Source organism: Prinia subflava, chromosome 1 (assembly GCF_021018805.1).
Source record: "Prinia subflava isolate CZ2003 ecotype Zambia chromosome 1, Cam_Psub_1.2, whole genome shotgun sequence".
NCBI classification, from domain to species: domain Eukaryota; kingdom Metazoa; phylum Chordata; class Aves; order Passeriformes; family Cisticolidae; genus Prinia; species Prinia subflava.
Genome location: NC_086247.1, coordinates 50,274,648 through 50,300,347, shown reverse-complemented (window position 1 = coordinate 50,300,347; position 25,700 = coordinate 50,274,648). Strand labels below are relative to the sequence as shown.

Here is a 25,700-nt window from a genome sequence, read left to right as displayed (position 1 = left end):
CTCTTTCTGTGAGTTTACTTATTGTTGTCCAGTCTGGGTTTTTCTACTCTTCTGTCACTGAGAGAATAAAAAATGGAGAGAGATAGCTTGACAGGAAAGATAGCAAACCTAAAGTTCTTAGACAGGCCAGGTCAGAAATGTTTTGATTGTAAGGAATCCCTGAGCCTAAAGTAATCCTTCAACCATTGAAGAAAGCAACCTCGGACATCTTAGCATATAAGACAATATAGATAAAGGATATATGTGTTCTGTTTTGAGCAGGCCTCCTTAGCTTTTCCCATTAACATTTTAGTATTGTGATAAACATAAACATTCATTTTACTTTAAACAAGAACCCCCTACTACTTCCCTTAATTGCTATTAACCTTCATTAAGATGAGAGTTGAACTGTGTTGAGTGCTATGCAAACACTCAATAAAGTGCCTTCCCTCCCTGGTAAATCTTGCAGCTAATGAAGACAAATGATATAAAAGCATTTGGAGGCTATGCCTATTAACCTGGCCACTGAGAATCATTTTATTATAGGTGTCATGAGGAAGAGGCACCTTAAATGGGATTTGTAGAAGGCAGCTATGATTCAGGATGGCATTTCTATTTCTGATAGTAGTCCATAAATATGAGCATTGATTCTTCTTTGACTCTGTGAGACTCTAGCTTATGTTTAAGGTGTAACCTTCAGCTTAAATCCTTCTCTGAATTAGAGGAAAAGACATAGAAGAGCTAAAAATAGTTTTATAACTAAAATACAAGACGGGGTTTAATGGTATGGAAAAGAATGAAGTAACGCAGTAAAGGAGAATAGTCTGTATTGACCTCCCTAGAGTTGGTTGTCATCTGGGAAGCTTCTAGAGTCCTAGAGTTGCCGATGGAAAATGAGAATTGTCCTTGCCTCCCTTATTGTTGGGCTGTTCAGGAACCCTACTGAAATGAAAATAAATTTGTACTAACTGCATATTGCATTTTTGGTTTCCTGTAGTCAGTGTATATTAAATCAGAGTACAGTTAAACCTTATTAATGACTATGAATAAATAAAATAAATCAAAAATTAAAACCTTAACTCAGATTAAAAGCCTCAGTTTAGTATTCTCTCTGAAAGCTAACTCTTCTATGTTTTGGTCCCAGCCTCAGGTGCAAAGCATCATTTATTCCTAAAATGTGGCTACCTTTGGTTCATAATGGGGGCTGGACAATGGCAGTCCAAGGAGGTAGTCCTTGATAATCCAGTTAATGCTCTCAGTCAGAAAGTAGCCACAGATATGAAAATGGCAAAGGGCAGTGCTAAATTAATCACAGTAAATCTTCTATAGGCAGGATTTCAGTTGCAAAGCACCAGGGCCAAATTTACTAATTGTTCCTTCAGCAGTCTTAAAATGAGGTGGATTTGGCAGTGACTGGTAGAGTGAGAGTTAGACAACAGACCAAATAAATCTCTTCCCTGAGGTCAGTAAACCAGTGTCAAGAATGAATCTGACCTGCTGTGTCACTGAGTTCTACTAAACTATATCTCAGCTAAAGGTTTACTACGTACATATTTGAGGGATGATGGTAATATTGGCTGGTTAGTTGGCATTATGTTTGTAGTGAGTGAAGACAGAAATAGAAGATTTGGTTTGATTTCTAAATCTTACCTTCATCTGTTCACAGTGATCGTTTGTAATGATGAGAATTTTGTTTCATTGCCATGCAGAAAGTTAAGCTGCATGAGTCATGGACAGAATGGTTTGTTTTTAATAAATGGAAGTGGATACGGTAATAATAAAAAAAAAAAAAAAAGAAAGAAAAAAAAAATCGGTTTGACTCCAAACCCATCTGCCTGTCTAGACACATAGTGCCAAGCTCCTGTCTGCTAAGAAGTATCTTCTTAATAATGCTGTATAAATGCTCGTACTTTTATAGTACTTGCCATTTTTCAAAGTGCTGTGCCCAGCTAATTCATTGTTGGCTGGACTTGAGATGGCTTTTTGCTGAGTTTGATAGCATTTTTGTGTCTTGCGTTTCTGTTATGTGCTATTTTGAATGCCATGTCCAATCAATTAGGGAATCACAAGAATGTTTTAGGCATCAGTTCCCAGAGCTGGGCAATAATCCTTGTCCCTGTTCTTCCAGGGTTGCCTATTCATCTTTTCCTGGCAGAGACCATGTTTCTCCCCATTCCTCTCCCCTATAAAAAAGTCCTTTTAGTGGCCAAATGCTTTGCACAGGCCTGTTTTCCTTACAACTGTGTTCCTCTGAGTGGAACCCCATGGGGAAGGGGAGTGTGTGTGTGTTGACACCTTTTCCTTCCCTACCTCTAATATACCTGCTTCACAGTCAGAGGCTGTGTTTGCTATTATTCTTCCCTGGCTTTTCCTTCCTCCTTTTGAAGGGCTTTCCCAAGAAAGTTGGATGTGTTCACCAAAGGAGAGAAACTGGAACAGCAAAAGGGGTGGATGGATAAAGAAGAGAAAGGAAGGCAGAGCTATTTTACCCCCTTCCTCAGCTATGTCATTCTCCTGAGTGACTCTGACTTTTGCTCATACAGTTGCGTCCTGCCATCACAACACAGAAAATATGGGGAAGGTATATGGTACAAGGGCAGGGAAACTGCTTTGGAGGGAAGGTGAAGTGATACCTCTTGTATGGGCTGAGGGGGAATAGATGGTTGGGAAATCCCTGTCCAAGAGGTATGGTGCTAATGGAGGGAGGAGAAGAATGGGCCAAACCTGACATGAGAAGAGGAAGGGGGATGGTGTAGCAGGAGCAGGCTGGGAGAGGTGTTCTGCAGTCACTGAAATGGAGAGGAGATGTGTGGGTAGTGGCATGCAGGGAGCTCATGTCTAGAGCAGCAGGGTGTGGGGGGTTGAAAGGCTGTGCTTTCAGAGCGACTGCCAGTGTGGCATCCTGCATGCTGCCCAAGCTGGTGCTGGTTTTAAATAAGCCAAATGTAGGAGTTAAAAACTCCTCCATGGCAGGCCCCAGGGGCTGCGGGACTTGTTGCCAGCAGGGCCTTGTGTGGAGGTGAGAAGGGTCTGCCTTGGGCTGCACCAAGCCTGATGTGTTGGGAGTTGAGATGAATGGAACTCAAATGGAACCAGGTGCTCCTGACATCTAGGTCTGAGGAACCACCTCCAGAAAGAAAAGAAAATAGCAAAAATAAAATTATTATCCTGTAGCAAAGCAGGAGATCAGTCTCTTCTCATGCTACCTGGACTTGTCATCTGGTGTCTTCCTTTTGTGTTAATGGATACTGCATTATTCCAGTGAAAGGCAGGGGAGTTATTCACATTTCCCACCTGTGTAAGGAGAGTATGGATTCAGGCTTGCTATAAATTACTCAAAAAACATTTAAAAAATGTTAAAAACTGCTGATTCACGGAAACCTGAACTTCCTTGGAGCTTCCTTCTGACAAAAGTCACGACAAGTTGGGCAACAAACCCACTTTGGAATTAGAAATTAACATTTGAAAATGAAAAAAAAATAATACCGTGAGTGCTGAGAGTTCTGAAACTTAGGCCCATATTGGTAGCCCAGAGGTACCAGATGCCTTTAGTCTGCTGCAAAGTTTCCTGTTTGTAGGAGCAGCCTGCTAATACCACTTGATGCTTTGAGGTTAAATCAACGTGCTGGAAGCCTTCTAGAGCCTCAGATGAAAGATGCCATTACGTATGCAAAATATCCACAAAAGGGATCACAGAGAATAGTGTAACTGTGGGGCAAATCTGCCTGCAGTGCTGCTCAAGGACAGCATGGGTGGCTGGGGAGCACTGATACTCCTGTGATGTGTCTGCTTAAAAGTGATGTCAACACCTTCCTCTGTAATCGGCAATGCAAGAGCTGCCAAAGGTTGAGCTGGTAAATTCTTACTGTTTTTTTCACAAATATTTCTCAAGTCTCCTAGATTGCTTTTGAGATTCAGTTTGATTCAGAGCAGCTCAGCCCTTTTCTTGCTTTCCTCTTGTTTTGTTTTTTTTTTTTTTTTCAAATCAAACCTAATCAAACTCTAATGTGCGTCTCAGCTGTCAAGTCCATTCCCTTGTGCTTTGTGATGGCTTCCAGAGTTCCTGGTGGAAAAGAGTACACAAGTCTTGTTATTTCAACTGCGTGACCAAAGGTATGCCCCCTCTTAGCTGATGGCATGCATTTTCTTTTTGAACCCTCTTTCCTTCTCAGGCACATTAGAGTGTGCCAGACCTGCTCAACGGCACCCTTGCGTAGCAGGTGAAGAGGGTGGTGTGTGTCTGGCTGTGATTCCATGTGGAATACAGAACAGCACAGTTTTGCACATCTGAGAAACAGTATGCTTTTGCCTACTGTCAAAACCTCCTTCTCCTCCTAAATCCCCTAGAGATGCTGCTAATTAAAAGATCTATTCCCTGCCCCTCCCTCCCCCCTTGATTCATGAGCCCTGAGTATAATTTGGATCTCATAAGTTTTGGGAGCTGTCAAAGTGCCCTGTCTAAAGAGAGAATAAGCCTCATTTATCTTTGCCGTACCAGGATTGAAGGTGCAGCATCAGACCATGTTGATGTGTCACTCTTCTGCATCCAAGCCATCACTGCCTTTCCTGTGGTCAATTCCTCCTCTGGAAAAGAGCAAGTTCAGCTGCTTGTGGTCCCCCAGAGAAGCAGTGCCTCTGAGCAGGGTGATGCAGCAGGGTCTCAAACCCAACAGTCACTCACTCCTATGTGTGTAGAAGGGAGAAGTCAGTTTTGTGCTCTAAGAGGAGCTATGTATTTAGCACATTGGAACGGTGCAAGCTGGATTAATCCCCTCCCAAACTGTTTTTGTATGCACTAGAAATTTTTGATACTTTCTGACGTGTGGCATGTTGTGGCCTGTACTGGAGTAGAAACTTGAAAGTCATCTTCAGTTTTACATTATCCTTTTTGGACTAGAACTGATGTGCAACAGGACCTATATTTTATTATTTTTACATTTTTGCGATCTTCCTGAGGGAAATACGATTCATATTTTAAGAACGTGTCGTTTGTCATTGAAAATTAAAATTGCAAAGACTGGTAACACCCCCCCCTCCCCCCACAGTCAAAATCCCCACCTGTAATTCAAAGCCAGACCTTGCCAGCTCACAGCTTGCTGCTTTTAAGTTGACGGGGAGCTTCTCCATTGCGGGGGCTTGCCTGTAACTGCAGCAGCTAAACTCATCTCCCTAAATAGATGGATTCAGTGAGTTGAGCCAAAAACCGGCCAGATCCCTCCGGACACAGGTGGGGATCCCTGTGCTGGGCGGAGGTGGCGGGGGGCTGTACGCTGTGCCCGGGGAGCAGCCCTCGGTGGCCCGGGGAGGAGGGCAGGGGGAGGGCTGCCTCCACAAACCTGCCGCCATCCAGCTTTTGCCGCTCTCCCCGGCGTAGGGTTTATTTTTTTTTTTTTTTTTTCTTTTCTTTTTTTTCCTCCCTTTCCTTTTTCCCTCCCTCTCTCCGGAGGAGCCTCGGCAGCCCTGATTTGCTGCGGAGCGGCGGAGGCTCGCTCTGGGCAGAGCCGGGCTGCGCTGCCGCTGCTGACGCGTGGCCGCCGCCGCGCCGGGAGCAGCTCCGCGCCCGCCGCTCCGAGGAGGCTCCGCGCCGCTCCGGCCCCGCTGCCTGCGGAGCCCTCCCCGAGCGGGGAGCTCAGGGTATGCCGGGGGAGCGGGGGCCGATCGCATCTCCCCTTTTTATGATATATACGTATTTATTTATATATATGTATGTGTGTGTGTATATAGACATATATAAATATATATGTATATATATATTTACATCATTCTCTAGGAGCCATTTTTAAGCTGGGGGGCGGCGTGTGCGTGCGGCCAGGCTGCCTGGGGGAGCCCGGGCAGGCAGCGAGCGGTGCCCCCGGCAGAGCGGGGAGGGCGGCGGGGGCTCTGCGGGGACGCACACAGCCTCGGCTGCTCCCGCCGCAGCTCCGGCGGGGGACGTAGGGTGGGAGGGCGATCGCAGTTTTAAATCTTTTTAGGACGATACGCATTTCTGTGGGAAACTTCTGTAGGCGGCAGAGGCGCGGCAGAGGGGGGGCGGGGGAGGCGTGCGGCGTGGTGGGGCGCACCCCGAGCCCCCCTCGGCCGTGCCTCCCCCAGCGCCCCGCTCACCTGGGGGACAAACACCTGGGCGGTGCAGGGGGCGGCCGGGGCTGCTCTGCCCGCCGTGGGGGGGTTACCCCTCTACCCCCCCCGCCCCGGGCCGTGGCTTCTGCAATGCGGTGGGTGTGGTTATGCACGGAGCACATCGCAGCCCCGGACCGCTGCAGTGGCAGCACCGCGCCGGCCCCCTCCTGGCCGGCAGCGAGGGGCCCCGCCGGGCCGGGCTGCCCCGCTCCGCTCCGCTCCGCCCCGCGCTGGGGCAGCGCGCCTCCCTGCCTGCCTGACCCGGAGAGGGCTCCCCGGTGCTCGGGAGCGCGGCCCGGACGCTGGAACCCCTCAGTCTCCCCCAGCCCTACTCCTGGCCCCGCGGAGCGCGGCGTGGAAGTGTCGGTGCTCGGCCAGGTCTGTGGGGAAAGGGGAATCGAGAGGGCGCGGGTGCGAACAGCGTGCGGGCTGAGCGGGTCCCTAGAAGCGCCCGCATCCTGGGTGCGGCCCCGCGCCCTTGGGCTTCCAGAGGGACCGGGGCGGCTGGGTGGAGCAAGATTTTGTCTTCCTCGGTTGTCCCATTTTTCATTCAAAGGCGAAACTTCATCACATATAGCGAGAAGCTTAAAAACTCGCACTCCTGTGGTGATGGCAATAGCAAAGCATCCAAGTCTGGCCTTGCGCTGTCTTGATTTAATTCCTCTTGGGGCTGTGCTGGAGGAGGAAAGCGCTGGGTCAAGGCGGTTGTTACTCTCACCGCTGTTCTCCGGCATGTGCCCCTGTTTGCGGCAGAGATGGAAAGTATTTCCTCCACTGAATATGCACGTTGCTTTGAAGTTTAGGGGAAACTACTTACAACGTCAGAGGTCTTTTCTGTCAGAATGATTCCAAGTCAGAGGCACGCTTTCCAAAGGAAAAAAAAAAAAAACCAAACCCCAAACCAAAAACTGTAGGTTAGGTGTGTCCCATGTGCATCTGTTCTTTTACAGCCTGGTGAGCTGAGTGATACCTTTCTGTTTTACTTTTAGTGTTGTCAGCAATTGTGTCTGTCCATAGAAAGCTGAAAGGTTTGTATAAAGAAAGCAAGCATAATTAAATCCCATAAAAAATAAGAATATAAGCAAACTACATAAGGCTTGGACCAATAAAGATCAGATGCAATAGAATGTATGCTTTTTCTCTACATCTATGGAGAAGAGTCCTTTCATAGAGTATTAAAAGGTCAAGATCATCATGCTGCATCACTGATGTTGTTAAATTCACTGGTCTTGCTGCACCTCTGAGTGTGTACATGCATAATAGAGTATAGGCAAATACTGCTATGCTGGTCTCCTTGGGCTGGAAAGTTTCAGCTCTAGAGTGAGGATGAGACCTGCATGGCAATCAGGGGAGGAGAGGAGAGCCTGAGAGCACTGCATTGGGGTAAGAGCTCCTAGAAGTTTATTCCTTATGACACTGCATGAACGGGAAGGCTCCTTGAGCTGCTGGCACGCTGCAGACCTGCTTGCTGCAGCAGAGAACATGAAACACATCGGGCAACATTAAAAATACACTGGTTCTATTTAATCAGACCAGTACAGCCCCAGCCTCTCCCCTCACTAATTGCCTGCAGTCGCATCCCTCTGTTAGTGGTGCAGCTGGTGGCCTTTTCTCCCCAAGGGCTTCCCCATAGGACGAGGAGCGGTGGGATGCGCATCAGGAGCTCATCCCCGGGAGCCCGCTGCTGCGGCGGGCAGGCTTCGCCTCGAGGAGGAGCGGCGGGGGAGGAGGGGCGCAGGGTGTGGCACCCATCGCCAGGCTCCCCCTGCGCCTCAGCCTTGGCTGAGCCTGGCTTGTGCAGGGCTGAGCCTCACTGCTGGAGAGCTGCACCACAACTGGAGAGGGCTGGGTTGGGCTGGGGGTTCGTTCTCTCTTCCGACAAGGAGCAAGTGAAGGTGAAGCTACAACTTATGTAATTTTTCATTTAATTGGGGTGAAATCTGTTCTTGTCTGTAGTGGAAACTTGCTGGATATTTAGTCTTTGATAACAAAGAATTGTTATTCTGAGATTTTTCTTTGAAATCCAGGAAGGGGTAGGTGATAGTAGATTTGTCCCACAGCAACGTGGTCGCACCTATGTTTGTTATATTTGTTGTTTGATGCATGGTTGTGAATTCTATGGGAGTTATGCATGGTTGTTTTCTTAAAATATGTAAAATGTCACTTCTTTGTATTTCAGGCATGATCCTGAGTTAACAGAAAGTTCTTGAAATGTGTTAAATGTGTTATTCACGGTGGGTGACATTCAGACTTGTTTCATGGAAGGCTCATGTACCAGTAAATTACTGCTTGTTGTCTGAGGGAAAACGTCAAACCATTTATAAGTGGCTATAAAAGACTTCTTGTCTCTCATGAGATGAAGCATCCGCTTTATCTCTTGAGCTATGGTATTTTCAACACAAAAGTGTGAAACTATATGACTTAGTCACATCAAAATACATCCTTGGGTGAGAATCTGTGTGTGTTCAGTGCATGTTCAGTATATGTTGGGCTTTGAAAATGAGGGGTCAGTCCATGCAGGAAGGGCTGATGTGAACCAGCAGGATTGTGGTTTTTTGATGTGTATAGCATGGCCCTAGGATTTTGTGGTTTAGCATCTTATTTATCGCATTTTTACAGGAAATATGTTATGACTGCAGTGTTGGAATGTTCAAAGTGTTTTGTTCAAACAAAATTTCTCTCTAATCAAGTGCATATAAATGCATGCATATAGCTGAAAAATATGATTGCTGTCAAGCTGAAAATTAGACTGAAAAAGTGTTTATTCTGGATGATGGATTGTTTTTATTTGGTACAAAAGTTGTAGAGTATAAGAGTGTTACCCAGAATTAGACTTAAATAAGCATCACTAAGCAGTTTGAGTCAGTAGCATAAAAGAAGTCTTTAAAAGAGATGAACCACTGGAAGAATGATAGATTAGCTGGCTTTTATAGCATGTTTCTCTAAATTTTCAATCTCCAGCGTTAGCCATTTATAATGGCTGGGGAAGGGTCCAGGTCTAAATAAGTGTATGGGCACATAGCACTGTCTTTCTCAATAGCTGCTTTGAAACACCCAAGGAGAAAGGCTTGTTTTCTCTGGGAAGATCTCCATTTCTTAAAGGGAACAGCCCAGGTAGTGGAGAAGAGGAGCATAAGCACTTTTCTTGGCTTCGGTAAGAGAAATCCTACAGGCCCTTTGCTCCCTCCCCTGCCACTCTCAATCGTTGTCACCATCACCATCAGTGCAGAGGAAGCTCGAGAGGATTGCTGAGGACTGAGTACCTCTGGAAAAGCAGAAATGGGTCAGTATTTGGGACAACTGAGTTAATCTGAGACAGTGTGCTGTATAGACAGCAAAATCAGTATCTCCTGCACTCTTCCTGAGTAACTGATATAATGCAATTTGAGTAATTGTCAGCTTTTTGTCTCTGGAGGAAAATGAAATCTTTAAATTTTACTTGGTCTTTGTATCAGCAGAGCTGGCTGTTCTTGTATAAAGCAGATAAAAGCAAAAAGGAAATTATAATCTATTAAATCATGAATCTATTTGCATCCTATGGGATGCAGTACGTGAAAGAGTATTACATAAATGAAAGTTTAAAAAGTACACAGAACAAAAAAAAAAAAAAATGGGGGGAAGCTTTTCTACATAGACCTCTTCAATTTTTACCGTTTCCTTCATAGATCTTGGAAATACTTTGTGTGCCGCAGACAGAGAATCCTTTTCAGTGGCTTCACTGTCTATCAAAACTGATCTGTTGGCAAGCTGAGAAACAAAAGAAGTAGGAAATCTGCATGAGAATCACCCACCAGATGTTTGATCCCTCTGAGAAAAGTCTTTCAGTTTAGAGGGTTAAAGAAGAATGTGGAAACTGGGGACTCGGAGCATGTGTCAGGGATAAAGGGCTAGACTAAATGGAAAGCATATGTGAATATAAAAAATATTTTCAGGAAGGAGAAGGGAATGTGAAGAGAAAAAAGCAGGATACAATTTTTATACCTGCTCATGTGCATGTATTTGTATGAAACAGATGTTTATTGGAAAATGGGACAGGAGGAAGCAGTCACAGCATTGCTCCATCGGGTGAGATTTGGGAGGAGAAAGCTCCTGCGTGGAATAGAGAAGGTTGATGGGATGGAATAGTTTTGGGCTATGTTAAAATTTGGACTACCAAGGTGTAGCACGTGCCCATTGCCTGGCTTTTACTGCGGCCTTTTTCCCAAAACAGGGTTTGGATTCTGTTTCCAGATGGGCAGCAAGTGAGGGAATAATGTGAGGTGGCAAGAGCTGACCACGGTGGGCTTTTGTTTGGAGCCCTGTTGATGAACGGTGGGATGTTCATGGGAGAGAGGTAGGGAAAACACCTGGCCCTGGCCCATGTCAGGCCAGGGCAAGCTGCACACTTATGCCTGTGGTTTTCTTCTCCTCTGGAGTTGTGTCCTGCTCCTCCAGTCAGGCTCTTGCCTATTGCTCTCCCTGCATGTCCCCTTTCCCTGGCTGCAGTCACTGGCTGGGTCCTGCTGTCTTTGGGCTCCTTGGTGGAATTCCTGCTGGAACCCAATCCTCTGTCACTCTCTGTTCTTCCCATCACCCAAGAAAGTGGCAAAGTACTTGCCCTGCTTCTCCTCCTCATTTGGGATTATTCCTTCATATTCCTCGTCACAGCTCCATCCCTTGCAGTGGCTCAGTCTCAGCACTCTCCACCTCCCTGGATGAGGTGAGTAAATCCTGGGAGACAGTCACGTGCTGGGGTGCACCAGCAGCCCTTTCCCTGGTGGCAGGAGGTGACACAGCTCCTGGCAGCCTGGGAACCTGACACTGCTGGTAGCAGTGGAGCAGGAGGACTCCCTAGTGGTGGAGGTTACTTTGTTTAGTCCTTATGAATCTGAGGGCAATTGTGGGTAACACCTCCAGCTTCCTAGAGTGTACTGGCTGCAAATAACATCTTGTTTAATAAGATAGCAAATGTAAACAGGCTGTGAAGAACAGAAGATGAAGAAGAAGAAGAAAAAAAAAACAACCCAGCTCTTCCAGACCTGGGAAACATATGTTTATACTAACTGAGAGACCTGTTCTTGCACCCTGACTCACGTCAGGGAGTATCTTAATCTGCCAGTCTTCCCACAGAAATCGGTAAGCCTGGCTGTGAGGCAAGGCTCAGTTTGGTTTAGATAGATGTATCAAAATCTGACCCAGCCAAATCGTAGCTTAGGGCAGGAAGCTGTAATCTTTCTAAGGACCCTGGAAATCATTACTTCACCAGGTGCTCTGTATTTATCGTGTTTTTTTCTTTCAATTAAATTACTGCTGTTGCAGAGCAACTGTTGGGGCAGACATAGCTTAGCCCCTCTCCTCCCAGCATGGTGTGATTGCTGAAGGTCACCCACAGATGCACCTGAATCCATATGTGGACACATGCATCTATACAAAGAGAAACATCACTGCTTGCCTATGACAATTATTTGTAGCAAGAAATCTGGTACTCTACTTTGTTCCTAGTAGCGGATACCTAGTACTGATACCTTGCGTATCAGTAAATACGAGGTTTGATAAAGGTAAAGACAGTGGGTGATGTATAAAAGTGGGTGCTCAGGAAAGCAGGGTCTTTTAGTTTGGCTTCATAATCTTGATAGTCCAGGCACTGGCTTCACAGAGCCCTTTGTGTGGGTCATCTGGCATTGGCCAGGGAGGTTGAGGAGTGACATGCAGCTGCCTTTGTGGAGGTCAGCATGTCACTTTGTCTTGAAGCAGGCATCAAACACAGGTCTCACTTCCATCTGAGGGGCTGGCCCAAGGCACAGTCGCTTTGTGTAAGCAGGTTTCTTAATTGATCATTTTTTAACGATTGCACAGTTTGCTGACACCACCAAGTGGTTTGGTGTGGCTGAGACGCTGGAGGGAAGGGATGGCATTCAAAGGGACCTTGACCCTCTTGAGAGGCTTGAGAGGTAGGCCCATGGAGTTCAACAAGGTCAAGTGCAAGACCCTGCACATGGCTCAGGACAAACCCAAGCTCAAATACAGGCTGAGACATGACTGAGAGCAGCCCTGAGGAGAAGTACTTGGGGGTGTTTGTGGAAGAGAAACTCAACATGACTCAGCAAGGCATGCTCACAGCCCAGAAAGCATCCTGGACTCCATCAAAAGCAGTGTGGCCAGCCAGATGAGGGATGTGATTCTCTGTTCTGCTCTCATGAGACCTTACCTGGAATATTGTTTCTACCTGTGGGTCCCCAGCACAGGAAAAGTGTAGACCTGTTGGAGCAGATACAGAGGAGGGCCATGAATGTCATCAGAGGGCTGGAGCACCTCTGCTATGAAGACAGACAAAAAGAGTTGGGGCTGTTCAGACTGCAGCAGAGAAGGCTCTGGGGAGACTGCATAGGGACATTTCAATTAAAGGAGGCTTACAGAAAAGATGGAGAGGTAGGACAAGGTGGAATAGCCAGCTTTTCTAGAGAGGTTTTAGGTGCCCCATCCATCCCTGAAAGTCATGGAATCATAGAATATGCTGAGTTGGAAGGGCCCCATGAGGGATCATAATGTCCAAGTCCTGGACCTGTGCAGGACATCTGAAGCTCCATACCATGTACCTGAAAGCATTGCCAAAGGCCAGGTGTTCAAGGCCAGGTTGGATGGGGCTTTAAGCAACCTGGTCTAGTGGAAGGTGTCTGTGTCCATGATAGGGGTGTTGAAACATGGTGAGTTTTAAGGTTCCTTCCAGTCTAAACTATTCTAGGATAATGGCAGTACGTGGCTACTTTTAACCACATGTCTCACTAGGCAAGTGCTGTTGTAAAATCTCAAGAACAACCCCTGGGAAGGAGGAGCCCAGCTGTGGGGTTGAAAGGTGAAGTGAAATGACAAGGGTTTTTTTTGACCTTGGAATTTGTCTTTTTCATTTCTTCTGTCTTTCCCTTTTAGATCATTCCAGAAGACTAAGGCTTTGGTCAATTATATGTGCTTAAAGAGAAACACTGTAATGTAGTTTCCACTGTACTGGAGCATTATTCTTGTACAGCTGGAGCTGGCAGCCTTTCATTCCCTTACCACCTCCTTTTTTTTCTCCTAAAAATAGCAGCACACTACAGCAGTATTACAGGAGAGGCAGAAGAACGTTTCCTGAGCAACAATTTTTGCCAGATAGTGGTTGAGGTAGCATCAAGAGCAGATTTGGGGGAGGTTGGAGGAAGATATAAATAGGAACAGAACAAAATGGGACAGAGGCAAAAACAGTACTTAGAGGATGAGACTGGTCAGTGAAAAGCCTATGGATGGTGATGTTCAGTGGGCTGTGTAACAGGCTGCCTGGGGAGTTGGGAGAAACCTCAGCACTTGAATAATTTAGGAGTTGTCGAGACAGGGCACATACAGCACTGTATGGGTAACAAACTCACGGTGCAGATAGGAGGCGTGGGTGACATGACCTAATTTTCATCTCTGATTTCTATGATTTATTAAAGAGTTTTGCAGACTTTCTCTTAGCAGGCTTAGAGCTGGAATTTGAAGCATGGCAATTAGGAGGATCCTTTAATACTGTGCCAGCACACTGTCGGGATTTCATCAGTTACTTGCAGGGGTAGTGTGCTAAGTGCAGCAAACAAGGTTGGGGACAGGCTCTGTGCCAGCTTAGATCTGGTACTGACACTGGTTTGCTTTCTGTGTTCAGTCCTGCTCTCAGTGCCACTACTTGTATTTGTGGATTATAATCATTTATTCATGGGCTATAGTAGATATTTTGGAAAAAATAAAACATAAGAATCACTACTCACAGTCACTTCTCATGCCATCCTATTTAATGACACTCTCAAGAAACAGAGAATAGCTGATTTGTCTCACTGTCCTGATCTCAGGGATCCCTTCATGCTTGTGTTGGAGAAGCAGAACCAGCAGACTTCTGCCCTCACCAGTTTTTGAAGACAGGGAGAAAAGACAGTGCCCACTTCCTTCACCAATATATTTAAATATATTCAGACAGGCTTTCTGTCTGCATAAACAATGTACCTACTTTTATTTGCACAAACTAAATATGTCACACAATTATTGTGATGCTGAAATGGTGATATAACTAAATTACTTGAAAGCTAAACTAAAGATACTTGGAAAGCAGACCTTGCACTTCTAAGTGTCTGTGCTAAGGTTGTTGTTTCTGATCTGTGACCTGTTGACCACAGTTCTTGTGCAGCTCAACCACACAAAATTTCATACTTAAGGTTTGAAAGTATTCTGCCCTCATCTGCTACTTCTATGACTTAGATTTCTTGACTTTGCATTGTGTGAACCTGAAACTGTTTTTCTTACACTTGCATCATATGTATACTAGGAATATTTTTGTGTGTAGCTTCTCTGCCAACGTGATAGCAGAGAGCAGTAAAGCCAGTCCTTTTCTCAGCCCTAGGGTACAGTGATTGAATTAAGGATGCAGAGCTGAGGAATTAAAAAAAAAAGTTCCTTCTTTTTAAATTTTTACCAACTTCCCATTGCTGTGCTGTAGGAACTGATATAAAATGTCTCTTGTCAGTACAGGGCAAACTGCATGGTTTGGGGTTATCCCTGGGGGCAAAAGGATTACACTGACCAGAAGGATACCAGCAGCTTCTGTAGCAGGAATATCTGTGTTAAACCAAACTCTTTACGTGGCTTTGGACTACCTCCCTCTCAAGCTCCAATGTTATTTGTTTTTTTTTTTTTACCTATCTGCTTTGCAGACAGGATCACATGTTTCCCCATCCCTTATAGTTCTGAATCACCTTGCCTCACCCCAGCAGAAGTTTGGTTATTGCAATTTATTTTCCTGTTTCCCTGTGTTCTGTATTTTCCATCATCTGAAGCGTCCCTTTCTGACTCTAGCCAGTGTTTCTTCTATCTAAAAGCAAAATAGCTGCTATGAGAAGAGATGCCCCCTGTGACCTTCTGATCCTATGATGTTGCTTTGAAGAATACCATCAGTGAAGTTATACCTCCTTTTTTTAACCAGTCTGTGGAAATCGATACGAGTGCTTGATATTTCCATAGGTTTGTAAGAAATCTCGCTGTGCTTTTCTTTTCCTAAATAAAAAAAAAGTGCTGGCATGCACTAGAAGATGTGGAAACAAAACATCATGTGAAAAAATTTCTAATTGCATGAGAAGATACCCATTGCTCTCTGGCTTCCGAGCAGTTATAAAGGGATAAAACAGATACATTAACTACACACAGCATTATGTACTTCACTGAAAATGCTTTGCCACCTTTCTTTTAAGGCATGCCAAGGTTATCATTGTTCCTAACCTGCAGAACTGTGAGTGTGCTTCCTTGATAGTGTCCTCTGTGCCTGGAATGTTGTTGTGGGAAGAAAAAGCTCTGCAGGATAGTATTTGGCAAACAGATCAAGGTCTCAGCCAAGGAAATACATTGTCCGTTAATTTTCTAAACAAAACTAGCTCAGCTGAAGTCATGTGTTTTGTATCTGGTTTCCACTGGCTGTATTTTGATTTTGTAAAGTGGATGTGATATGCAATTATTTCTGCAAACATGACGTTGTTTAAAAAACACTAGTTGTTAAATATTTCTTAATTAAATGTTGGCTGCTGAGCCTGAAAGAAACTGTCCAGAAATTCAGAAGGGATAGCACAAACATTAACAAGAGTCTGAATAAGAGTTTACATAATGAACAGAATTATTTCCTACTTAAAAACATACTGGAGATGTGGGCTGAGCAGAATTCACTCTTTGACTAATCATGTTTAAGCCTGACATCTTTACATTTCCAGGCAAGGAATCCTGCTTTCTGCTAGCATTTAGTCTTCATTTTAAGACCTTGGATAGCCTACTCTTAACCTACTGTTCTGAAGTTGTGATGTATGGAAACTCCATTTTATTACCTCATTGGAAATTTTTAGAACTTTGGTAGGACACGCAATGAGGAAACTATTGATCACAGATACTAGTGCGGTACAAAACTGGGACATAAGAGTAATACATAGCATTGTTTAAAGTAACAGTTCTGCAAAATGAGTGGTATCTTCCAGAGCTGGGGTGATGAGGCGTGATGACAAGTGCTTTCTGTTAGAAAAGGCAATTCCTTGAAAACTCAGTGTGACCTTGGAGTATTTCAGACTCAATGAATAAGCTGAATTGGAAGGGACCTTCAAGTCCAGTTCCTGACCCTTCATAGGACACCCCAATCATCACATCATGTGCCCCTGAGAGTATTGTCTAAAAACTCCTTGAACTCTGCCAGGCTTAGTCCTGTGACACTTCCCTGGTGAGCCTACTCCAGCCACCCTCTGAGTGAACCTGTTTCTAATATCTAACCAAAACCTCCCCTGACACAACTTCAGGCCATTCCCTCCGGTCCCATCACAGGTAAATAAAGTAGTGAGTGGCAGCAGGTACCATTTCATTCAGTTTTAAACAAAAAACTCCTCAGACTCCTTATCCTCCCTGTCAGAGCCACAAGTACAGAACACACAGCTCTTTCCAGGTGCAGATCAAGGCCTCAGCCTCGTTTCTGTCACCCTCCTCGCAAACCACAGCATTTCTCATCAGTGGGCCTGCCCAGGGTCCTCCCCTGCTTTGGAAAGCAAAAGGTGGGAGGTAGCAGTGGGGACAAGGACGAGGTCCTGGGCCCTCCTGGCTGCTGAGCTTGCAAGGAGCAGGACTTCTCGCTGTGGTGCTGCAAGACACGGCTTCCCCTTCTCAAGGGTGTTCTGTAGCAGCTCCTGGGGCTGGGGACTGCCTGACTGACTGCTGTGCTTGGTCTTTTGTCGTAGGCACCGCCAAGATGAATAATTCAGTTTGTCAGGTGAAAATTTAAATTGCATCAGTCACACCTCTTCTAGAGTTATCCTGTGATTAAAAATGACAAACGGGTTTCAATGAAACACTGTTTTCATGTTCTCCTAACCTCTCAACACGTACATATTTGAAGCTTTAAAGTGTCACACGCACTCTTCAAAAAATATCTTTAAAATTATATGTTTAATATAAGGAGGGAAAAAAGTTTCATCTATAGTTTAGAGAGAAGTGAAAGTGTATCCATTTTCACTTCAAATATTGATCTTTCTTGCCTTGCTGCTAGGAACAAGCCATAGCCATTCAGGCTTTGAATTTCTGCACCTGTCTAGCCTGATCTCTTTGCTGAGAAGTGATGCTTTTAGACTTGACAAAACCTCAATGATTAATCTGTAGCCTACCTAAACAGCCTTACCATAGCTGATAAATCCTGTACAGTTACTGAAATCCATTTAAACCTTCATTTTCAGTTGTTAACCTCAAGTAGTAGTATAACATGGAAAACCAAAGCATTCCTTTCCTGAAGGTGCCCCACTTTGTTTAAATGGCTGGTAACTCCCAGCGAGGTTGCAGCCTCATCCCCTATGAAACCAGCCTGCAGCTTCATAAACATGAAGGCTGCATCTTGGCACTCAATTTTACTCTGCCACGTGAGGCAAAAGGCAAAACCAAAGCATGCTGTGACTCCTGAACACGTTGAAGGAGATGCCGAGGTGGCTGATCCCAAACATCCCCGAGTCTCCATCAGCAGGCTGCAGGCTGTGGGCTGTCAGGATTGCCAGCTGGCACTTGCCAATCGTACTATGAATGGAGCCTGCTTGCTGTTTTCAGTGATGGTGCCTCAGCAGTCAAGCAGATGTTGCCCTACTCTACAACAGATAGTATTTGGGAATACAGGCTCCTGGGTTTTGGTGTGCAGAGCTGCAGAGCTCTGGGATTGAGGATGATGTACATCTCTCTCCTCTCAGCCTTCAGGTTTGGGCTGGGGGAACTTTGTGGGTTCAGAGGCTCAGCGGGTGTCCCAGACATTTGGGGTTCACAAAAATAACTGCATTTTGTGCCTGTTTCAGGGGGGTTTCTTGCATGCATCTGAAAGGCTTGTGGATGATGGGTCTTCTGAACCCCACACTGTGTGTCCCCTGGGTGTTACCCTGCCTTGTTTAGCTTCCTCGGAAGTCATGTTACCAAAAAATGCAGCATTTGCTTCAGACATCTCCTTTTTTCAACTGTGAAGCCAGTAATTTTCTTATAAAATATCAAGTCCTCTTGAGCACTGCAAGAATAGTACCAGACGGAAATGTTGTCAACCAGCTCTTCTGTTCAAGTAATCTCTTACATGGTTGTGAAAAACACATTTTCGAGATTGAACTGCTAACCCCAATTTACTGTTGCAATCTGAAGTAAGATATTAGACCCTTTGTTCGTTTAATTCAGGCTCCTGTTTAAACTTTGGGCTTGAATCAAACAGCTTTGTAAATGCTGTTGGTTATACAGCTCTTTCTAGTATATTTTCCATACAAAATGTGTAAAGACATGCAGTGCTTATGCGTCAGTTTTCAAGCTCTTTGCATTCCGGCTACTGGCACTATAAAAATGCATCAGTTTTATTGGTAAGATAGTACTACTTGGCCATTTAATTTTCCTGGTAAAAGATGAATAAGTGAATGGAAGGTTTTTAGCCAAAAACCTGTAAGGATAAGAGGCTTTGGTTCTAGTCCATGGTCTTGGAAATTGGAAAAAGAGCTTTTTAAGGACTACTTAGCAATAAATGATGGATATTGGTGCCATCTCTTAGTGTGGCAGCTGGAAAGTTTAATTATAGGCTGGGAAGTCAGTTAGGGATTAAGGGAAGTGTTAACAGAAGGGGTGAATGTTAATGACAGCTGTTTGCTGTAGGCTTCAGTGAGGCAAAGAACATATACAACATAAGCGTAGGGACAAACATATGCTGGCTTTGAAAAAACTCCAGGCTTTTGTGCCTTGGCACGTGGCACATGGCACCAGTTTGTGTGAATTCATTTTACCATCTTGCACATGTGGAGGTGGGAAAAATTCTTTCTTTCAGTTTGAGAGTCCTCAGCACAGGGAAGCTTGTGTTCGATGTTGGGAAACAGCACCTGGGCCAGGGATAAATATAAACTGGGAGAGAAGCATGTACTGATATCCTCATTAGGAGAGTGGAATTGGCCTGAGAGAAGGGGATCCATACAATGAAATGCTTGAGCTGGGGCCCTGACATCCACATGCCTTGCACTGGCCTTGCTCTTGTCCCAAACATCACACTGCCTGTGCCTGCAAAGACCTGTGAACTAAAACAAGTTACAAAACCCATGGCACAGAGTGTAGGGGTTGTAAGCACACTGTACCTTGTGTTGCAGACTCACACCTGCAGTTTGAAGGTAACTCCAAATCCTTTTGCTTCTGAAAGCAATACATTGGGAAACAGTTCTGCATCTGCTCAGGGTACCCATAAATCCTGTTGTACAGGTCAGGCACCTCTGCTGAGGTTGGAAACAGTGCAAAGGGCAAGGATGGTTACAGCCAACAGTGTTAAGGCTGAATCAGTCTTCCTGTTCTGTCATTTTCCTAAGTACTCAGTTTAGGTTTTTTCATTCAAGTACATTCAGTCTGTTCTGAAAATAGCTAAATGGCTTTTATTTTTTTCTATGGCACAGGTTTTTTCACTATATAAATTTTGCTTGAATGAAGAGGAGTTGGAAGGGATGTGTGCTATACTCAAGCTTGCCAGGTGCATACATGACTTAACAAGTCTGCTTTCTAACAAAAAACTGCTTTCTGGAGTAACCAGATGTCATCTTCCGAGAGGACAGAGAATGATAACATAAGCCATCTTTTGACAAAACAAAAACTCACCAGAAAATTATCAACCCCCACCCCCTAAACCCAAGAAACAAATTCCCAAAGGCAACCCAAAAAACCCAACCAGCCCACAAAACCCAGCTTAAAAGTCCAGCCTTTTTGTTATGAAGAGTGCTGAAACAGATGGTGTTTCTACTCTTAGAGAAGTTTGGATTTATCCTTCTTGTATGTGAGTTTTAAAACTGTCTTCTATTAAGCCGTAGTAGTAGACCTGTTGTACCTTACAGACTGCTATGGCCACAGTATTAGAGGAATAAACTCACAGAATAATCTTCTCCAATAAAAACTGAACTAATTTGAATATGTGCATTATTTATAGTACATTTCATAGATTTCATACATTTATAGCTGTACATGATGTTCCTTAACAATTAAAACTTGCAGTGCACAAAAATGTATTTAGTTTAATAAGCTGCAAAATTGTGTCCTATGAGACTTCTGGGTGTTACAACACTGAGGTTGTTGAGGAAATAATTCAGCCTGTCTGCACTTACGTGCATGTAACCAACCATAAAGAATGTATGGCGGTGTTGTAAAGGGTGGTACAGTTTAGTGCTTCAAAAATAACAATCCTCATTAAAAAAATTGGAAGCTTTTGGGTGCTTGCCAGTTCTGGTTACAGTGGGAGCTGGGTAGTTGAGTGAAGGGGCTGATGGTATCTCCTGTCCTTGCTGGTTTGGGTGGGTGCTGGGTGGGTGCAGTGGCTTGTAGGGGTTGTGGGCTCCCTCTCTGGCCCTGCTGCTTCCCACTCACCAAGGAGGGATAAAGGTATTTACACCTCTTGTTCTTGGAGAGCTTACAGTCCATGGGAAGCTGTCTGGAGTTGGACAGAAAGCACTTCATGTGCTATTTAAAATGCTGGACAAGAATTCACAGCAGGCATTTCCTGTCGTCTGAAGTGTGAGCAGAGGAAGAGGAAAAAGGAAAAAAACCTTTATAAAATGCATCTCACTTTAGGGGTGGTGAAGCTGCATACTTGAACCTGTGTCACTTAAGGTTATGTCAGTGCAGGTCAAGTGATGTGCTGAACTGCAGAGGAAATAATAAGAAATAAAAAGAATCCTTGTCTTTTTGAAGGCAGCACACTTTTACAAGACTGTAAAAGATTATAAATGGGGTGAAACAGGGAAGAACCTCAAATGTGTGTGTTTTGGAAGTTGTGCCCTTTATTTGTACTCGCATGTGAGCAAGAGAATAAATCTCTAACTTGCTCAGTCTGCAGACTGCTGTGGTTTTATGGGTAGTTTCAGTTTTGTTGTTTTGTTTTTCATTTGTTTTTTTTCTCTAGTTGCTTCTTCTCCCCTCCTCCCCCCACCCCTCCCACCCTCCCTTGGAAAACCCATTAATTGCAGCTGTAATTCTGAGACTTAGATGCAGTTCTGGGCACACACAACTCTGCCATGTTCCTGGTTTTACTTACTAATAATGGATTAGACAAAAAGAAAGTCTTGGAACCCCACCCTGAAATATTGCAAGCTGCTTTTCTTCTTAAGAACTCCTAAATATCCAAGCCCACACTTGCATCCACTTAAGCCAGCTTGAACTAGCTTCTCTGCAAGTTTTCAGTTGTCTGAGTGCCAGCCATTGTCTACCACTTGGTGGAATGAAGCAGTATCCTATGCTGCCCTGTCAGCCCTTTCTTGGCTTCACGTCTCCAAAGCACATTTGCTGTCAATACCAAAGGAAGGAAGAGAAGGTCTTCTTGGTAGCATAATGTAGGCTGGGGTTTTGTTCCCTCATGAGAAACCAGTATTGAAATTGTTCTTAAAATACATGTTTAAAGGAGTCACTCTCCATTTCTCGATTCTTTCATTTTTTCATTGGTGAGGCAGAGCACGCAGTTCATTTCATGAGCGTAGTATGATGCCCAGATTAACCTGAAATTGCAGTCTTTCCTCACCATTTCACTTTTGGTTCAGTAAGGGTTGAGGCAAACATTTGCCAGCATACTGAGAGGAACTTGACACTTCTGTTGCAAATAACTTTTCCCCAAAAGCACTGCTTGCATTGGAACAGTTTGGGCTCTGGCTTGCAGCCATGGGTTCACCTAAGCATGCTACACGAAGTGACAGGTAGACAGAGGTAATACATATTTTAATGTGCTTGACTCAGCTAGAGACCATGAAATGAGGTAGACTAGACTTTCCTTTCCCAGCAGATGTGAGCTTGCTCTGAATTTATTAATAAGTTGCGACACTGCCAGCAGTGCCACTCGGGTGGCCTTAATGGCCCTGTGGGTCTTGAAAGTGGACAAGAACGTTGAGTTCCTGCCTTCTTTGGAAGGTGTTCTCAGCTCCTATGAAACCATTACAGCAAACGTGCTGGGGGTCAGCCTGGCCAAATTTCTAATGCTCCCGAGACCTGTCAAGGAACTGGAGTGCGTGTGTCCGTGAATGGAAACTGTAGGTGAGGCTGGAAATGTTTGCAATTGGTACTCCATAATATTTTAATAAATTTGAGAGTATTGTGGCATGAATGTACTTTGGATATAGGGAGCTGCAGTTGTTCTAACATAAATCATGTGCACTCTTGTCACTGAAACTAGATCTTGTATGGTAATAAATGCTTTAATTTTTTGAATGATGCCCAACAAAAGAGAAGAGACTTTGTAAGTAAGATTTTTTTTAAAAAATCAAATAATATCTAGCTAATAAGTGGGGCTTTTTCCTCATTTTTTGTTGAATACAATGTAGGTAAGGTGGTTTTTATCCACTAGGGAGATCCTTAGGCAGGAGTGTGAAAAAAAGTGTGGGATTATGAATGGATCAAAGGTTAAAACTAAGTTGATAATTATCATAACACGGTGAAAATATTGAACTCTTTGCTAGCTGGAGATATGAAGAGAAGTATTGTTTCCAGACATGAAGCTGCCCTTGCAAGCTGTTCACCATCAGTAAGCTGACAGTAGATTTTCAGCTGAAAATAGGGTTTGTATGCTATTGCTTTGAAAAGAGGTGAACTGATGGCAAAGAGAACAGAGGAGAAAAGAAAGAGCCTGAGAGAGGACTAAAAATAGGACTTGCCAGAAGAGGCAGAGGAGACAGTGGTCTGAGGGGCAAACAGCAGCTGTCTGAGGGCTGCAGAGCCATGCTATGCATCCACTGTCATCAGGGTGAGGAGAACTCAGTACATTTAAAGTGGGAAGAATTAGCTCAGACATTTGGGAAAATTCTCATAAACAGTAAGGCTCGGGAACCATTGCAATAAATGGCCTATGGGCAACATGTAACCTTCAGCACTGTGGGATTTTAGTAACGGGTGACATAAATATCCACCAGGTAGAGTTTAGACAAGGGGGGCTGGCAAGGGGACCCTTGAGCATTGAAGTCACGTGCAAGAGGAGCTCCCTAGTTAAGATCCAGTATCTGGTATCTGGTTAAGATCCAGTATCTGATGTGCTTGTTTTGTGGTGGTGCTTTTGGCATGGTTGTGTGTCTGTATCTCTCAAAGAAAATGTGGTGGCTGCTGCTGTAGGGATAATTAATGCTGTTCTGGAGCTGGGGGAAGAATTAGCTGGTTTCTTGCTTCTTTGCAACCCTTTAAAGCTGTGATTCCTCGAGGGTGAAGTGTCTCTGGCCCCAGCTGTAGTAAAACACATGCATAGAGTGAAGGTGACAGAGAGCAGAGTGGGTTGGAGCCCAGCTGCAGGGTACCACTTCCCTGGAGCATTCATGACATCCAGGGTGGGGGTGGATTACCTCATCCATTTTTTAGTTGAGATGTAATGGCCCTGTGAATATTGGCAAGGAGTTTTGTGTCCCCACAGAAAACAGACTGCAGAGTGAGCAGAAGAGAGGAAGGAGAGGTGAAATGTGACTCTGTTGTTAATCTAGCATCAGACATAGCTCTAGGAGAAGCTTGTGGTTGTTGAGTCACCATTTATGATGCTCTAGGGAGTAACTGTATTTCCTACATGTGTATTAGCTCCTGAGAAGGTTGAATTGTGCACTAAGGTATCAAAGTTGTTTGATATGTTAAACTTTAATTTATAAATGCCTTCTTGAGCAAATCTTTCCAGTAAGGAGTGAGACAGTTACCCAGTTACCATTTTTTTTCCCCACCCAAAGTAGCATATAGTTTGGAATGTAATGAATTTTACATGCTGGGACCTGAAGGAAACTGAAGAAAATGGATTGGCATAAAAAATAATCATTAGTTACAATGCACAACAGTCCTTTGTCTCTCAGCCAGGGAGTCTTGCATAGGGTCCTGCATAACATCAGGGGGAAAGATGGAAAAAAACACTGTTCATGTTCTTGTTTCACTGATTTGGGCACTTACCTCATTAACATGTGCAACAAGTTTGAAACTCAGCACACTAAATAGGGTACAGTATCAAAGACTCTCACGTTGTTTCTGAGTTGTAACATTCTCCATTAAATTAAGGTAGATTGTGATGGAGTTAGTGATTTTTGCCTTAAAAACTTATCATCAAACGTTTAGCAAATATATGTTTAAAGAAAAGTGTGTGGGGAAGGAAATAATTTAGGTTTTAAAGTAATTTGTTCCAGAGTTTGGATATTGCAGCACCTAGCTTAGTTACCTTCACTTCCCCTCTCAAATTATCAATTTGATACAGAATATATTTTTTTGTTACCCTCTTAAACGCTCACTTTCTGTTGAGTAACCTAGATATATGTGACTTGCTTTCTTGAAACCCTAGTGTTTTAAAAGCTGCAAAGAGCTTTTCTTCCTGCAAAGGTTTGTCCATTCCCTCTTACTGGTTTTGGGGTGGGTTTGTTTGTTTGTTTGTTTTGGTGGGTTGTTTGTTAGTGTTGTTTTTGTTTGTTTTTGTCATTAAGCTGCATTTCTGCAACTTTCTGCTTTCTTATTTTCCCCTCCTCCCTCCTTTTTTTTCTGACCGCTGTCTTGTGGGGACACTTTAGGCCACCTGTCTGTCCCAATTGCCTCAACCCCTTCTGTCCTCTCTGAGCTGCTGTCGTTTCTGTGTGTCTGAACTCCGAGAAGGTCATACACATTGCAGAGGAATTGCCAGATCTGGTGACATCCATCTTCAGAGACAGCATAATCCAGTATAACACTGGGTCAAGAGTATATAATGTAATTACTATGGAGCTGTATGTGGAGCATTGCAGGGTTTAATAGGTAAAAAGGGTTAGAGCCTCTTTAAAGATAGCTATTTTCTTTGTCAGGCTATATTGGACGCTGGTCTGCAAATCCTTGTAGTTTGGTATAGCTGCACAGATGGTGAAAGATTTTGGCTTTACTGGGATGTTACTTGAAGACACCGAAAGCTTGCTCTTAATTCCTTACAGAGCTGATCATGCAAAGGACCCCCAGGACTTAAAATGTGTGCACTGGGAGGTGTGAACGAGCTTCCCGTGCTTTGGAAACATGTAACTAAAAGGGTTCTAAAACATGTACTCAAAGTGTGACTGGCTCAGGAGGAGAATCCCGCTTTCTGGCTGATTTTCAGTGAGATCACTCTACAGATGTCTGGACCCACGATAAATACACTTGTTGTTCGTGCTTTTCCACTCTGACCAATTTGTTCCTAGAAGTCCCTGCTCCCACACCATCCTGAGATCTTGGTTTGCATCCAACACATGATTTTACAGCTGGTGTCAATGAGGGGTTAGGGCTGACTGCTGGTATGTGCATTTGAGTTTTGGAGAGGGGGAAATGTTGAACTGCATTTTCAGTTCAGGATGAACTGATTCATTTTCAGAGGATGCTGGGAAAATGTTTTTGCAGTGACAGTGTAACCTGGAGCACACGTGTCATGGGCTAGCTGCCAGCACCAATAGAACAGTATTTTTGTGATTACCTGTGTAGCAGGTAATTAAAGCTCTGGGGAGCTTGGAGATCCCAGAAGAGTTTAGGTATAAAAAAACCTAGCAGTCTGATTCCGTGGGTTTGGTTGTTTAGGCTCACAAGATTTTAATTTGTTTGGGGAGCCAGTGGTTTCCTGATACACTGATCCATAGTGGAAAGTCTGTTAC

The 25,700-nt window shown here is 44.3% G+C and overlaps 1 protein-coding gene across 10 annotated transcripts in view; it reads left to right on the top strand.

The window, feature by feature from the left end:
- Positions 1 to 5,075: 5,075 nt before the first annotated feature.
- The window catches only part of EPB41L3 (erythrocyte membrane protein band 4.1 like 3), a 96,207-nt gene continuing 75,582 nt past the window's right edge, over positions 5,076 to 25,700 (top strand). For 5 of the 10 annotated variants that reach the window (XM_063396162.1, XM_063396185.1, XM_063396147.1 and 2 more), the window contains exon 1: positions 5,079 to 5,613. The gene's annotated coding sequence lies outside the window, so the exon portion shown is untranslated. Of the gene's footprint in view, positions 5,614 to 25,700 lie in introns of all 10 variants that reach the window. The other 5 variants (XM_063396129.1, XM_063396118.1, XM_063396111.1 and 2 more) reach the window with 2 other exon arrangements.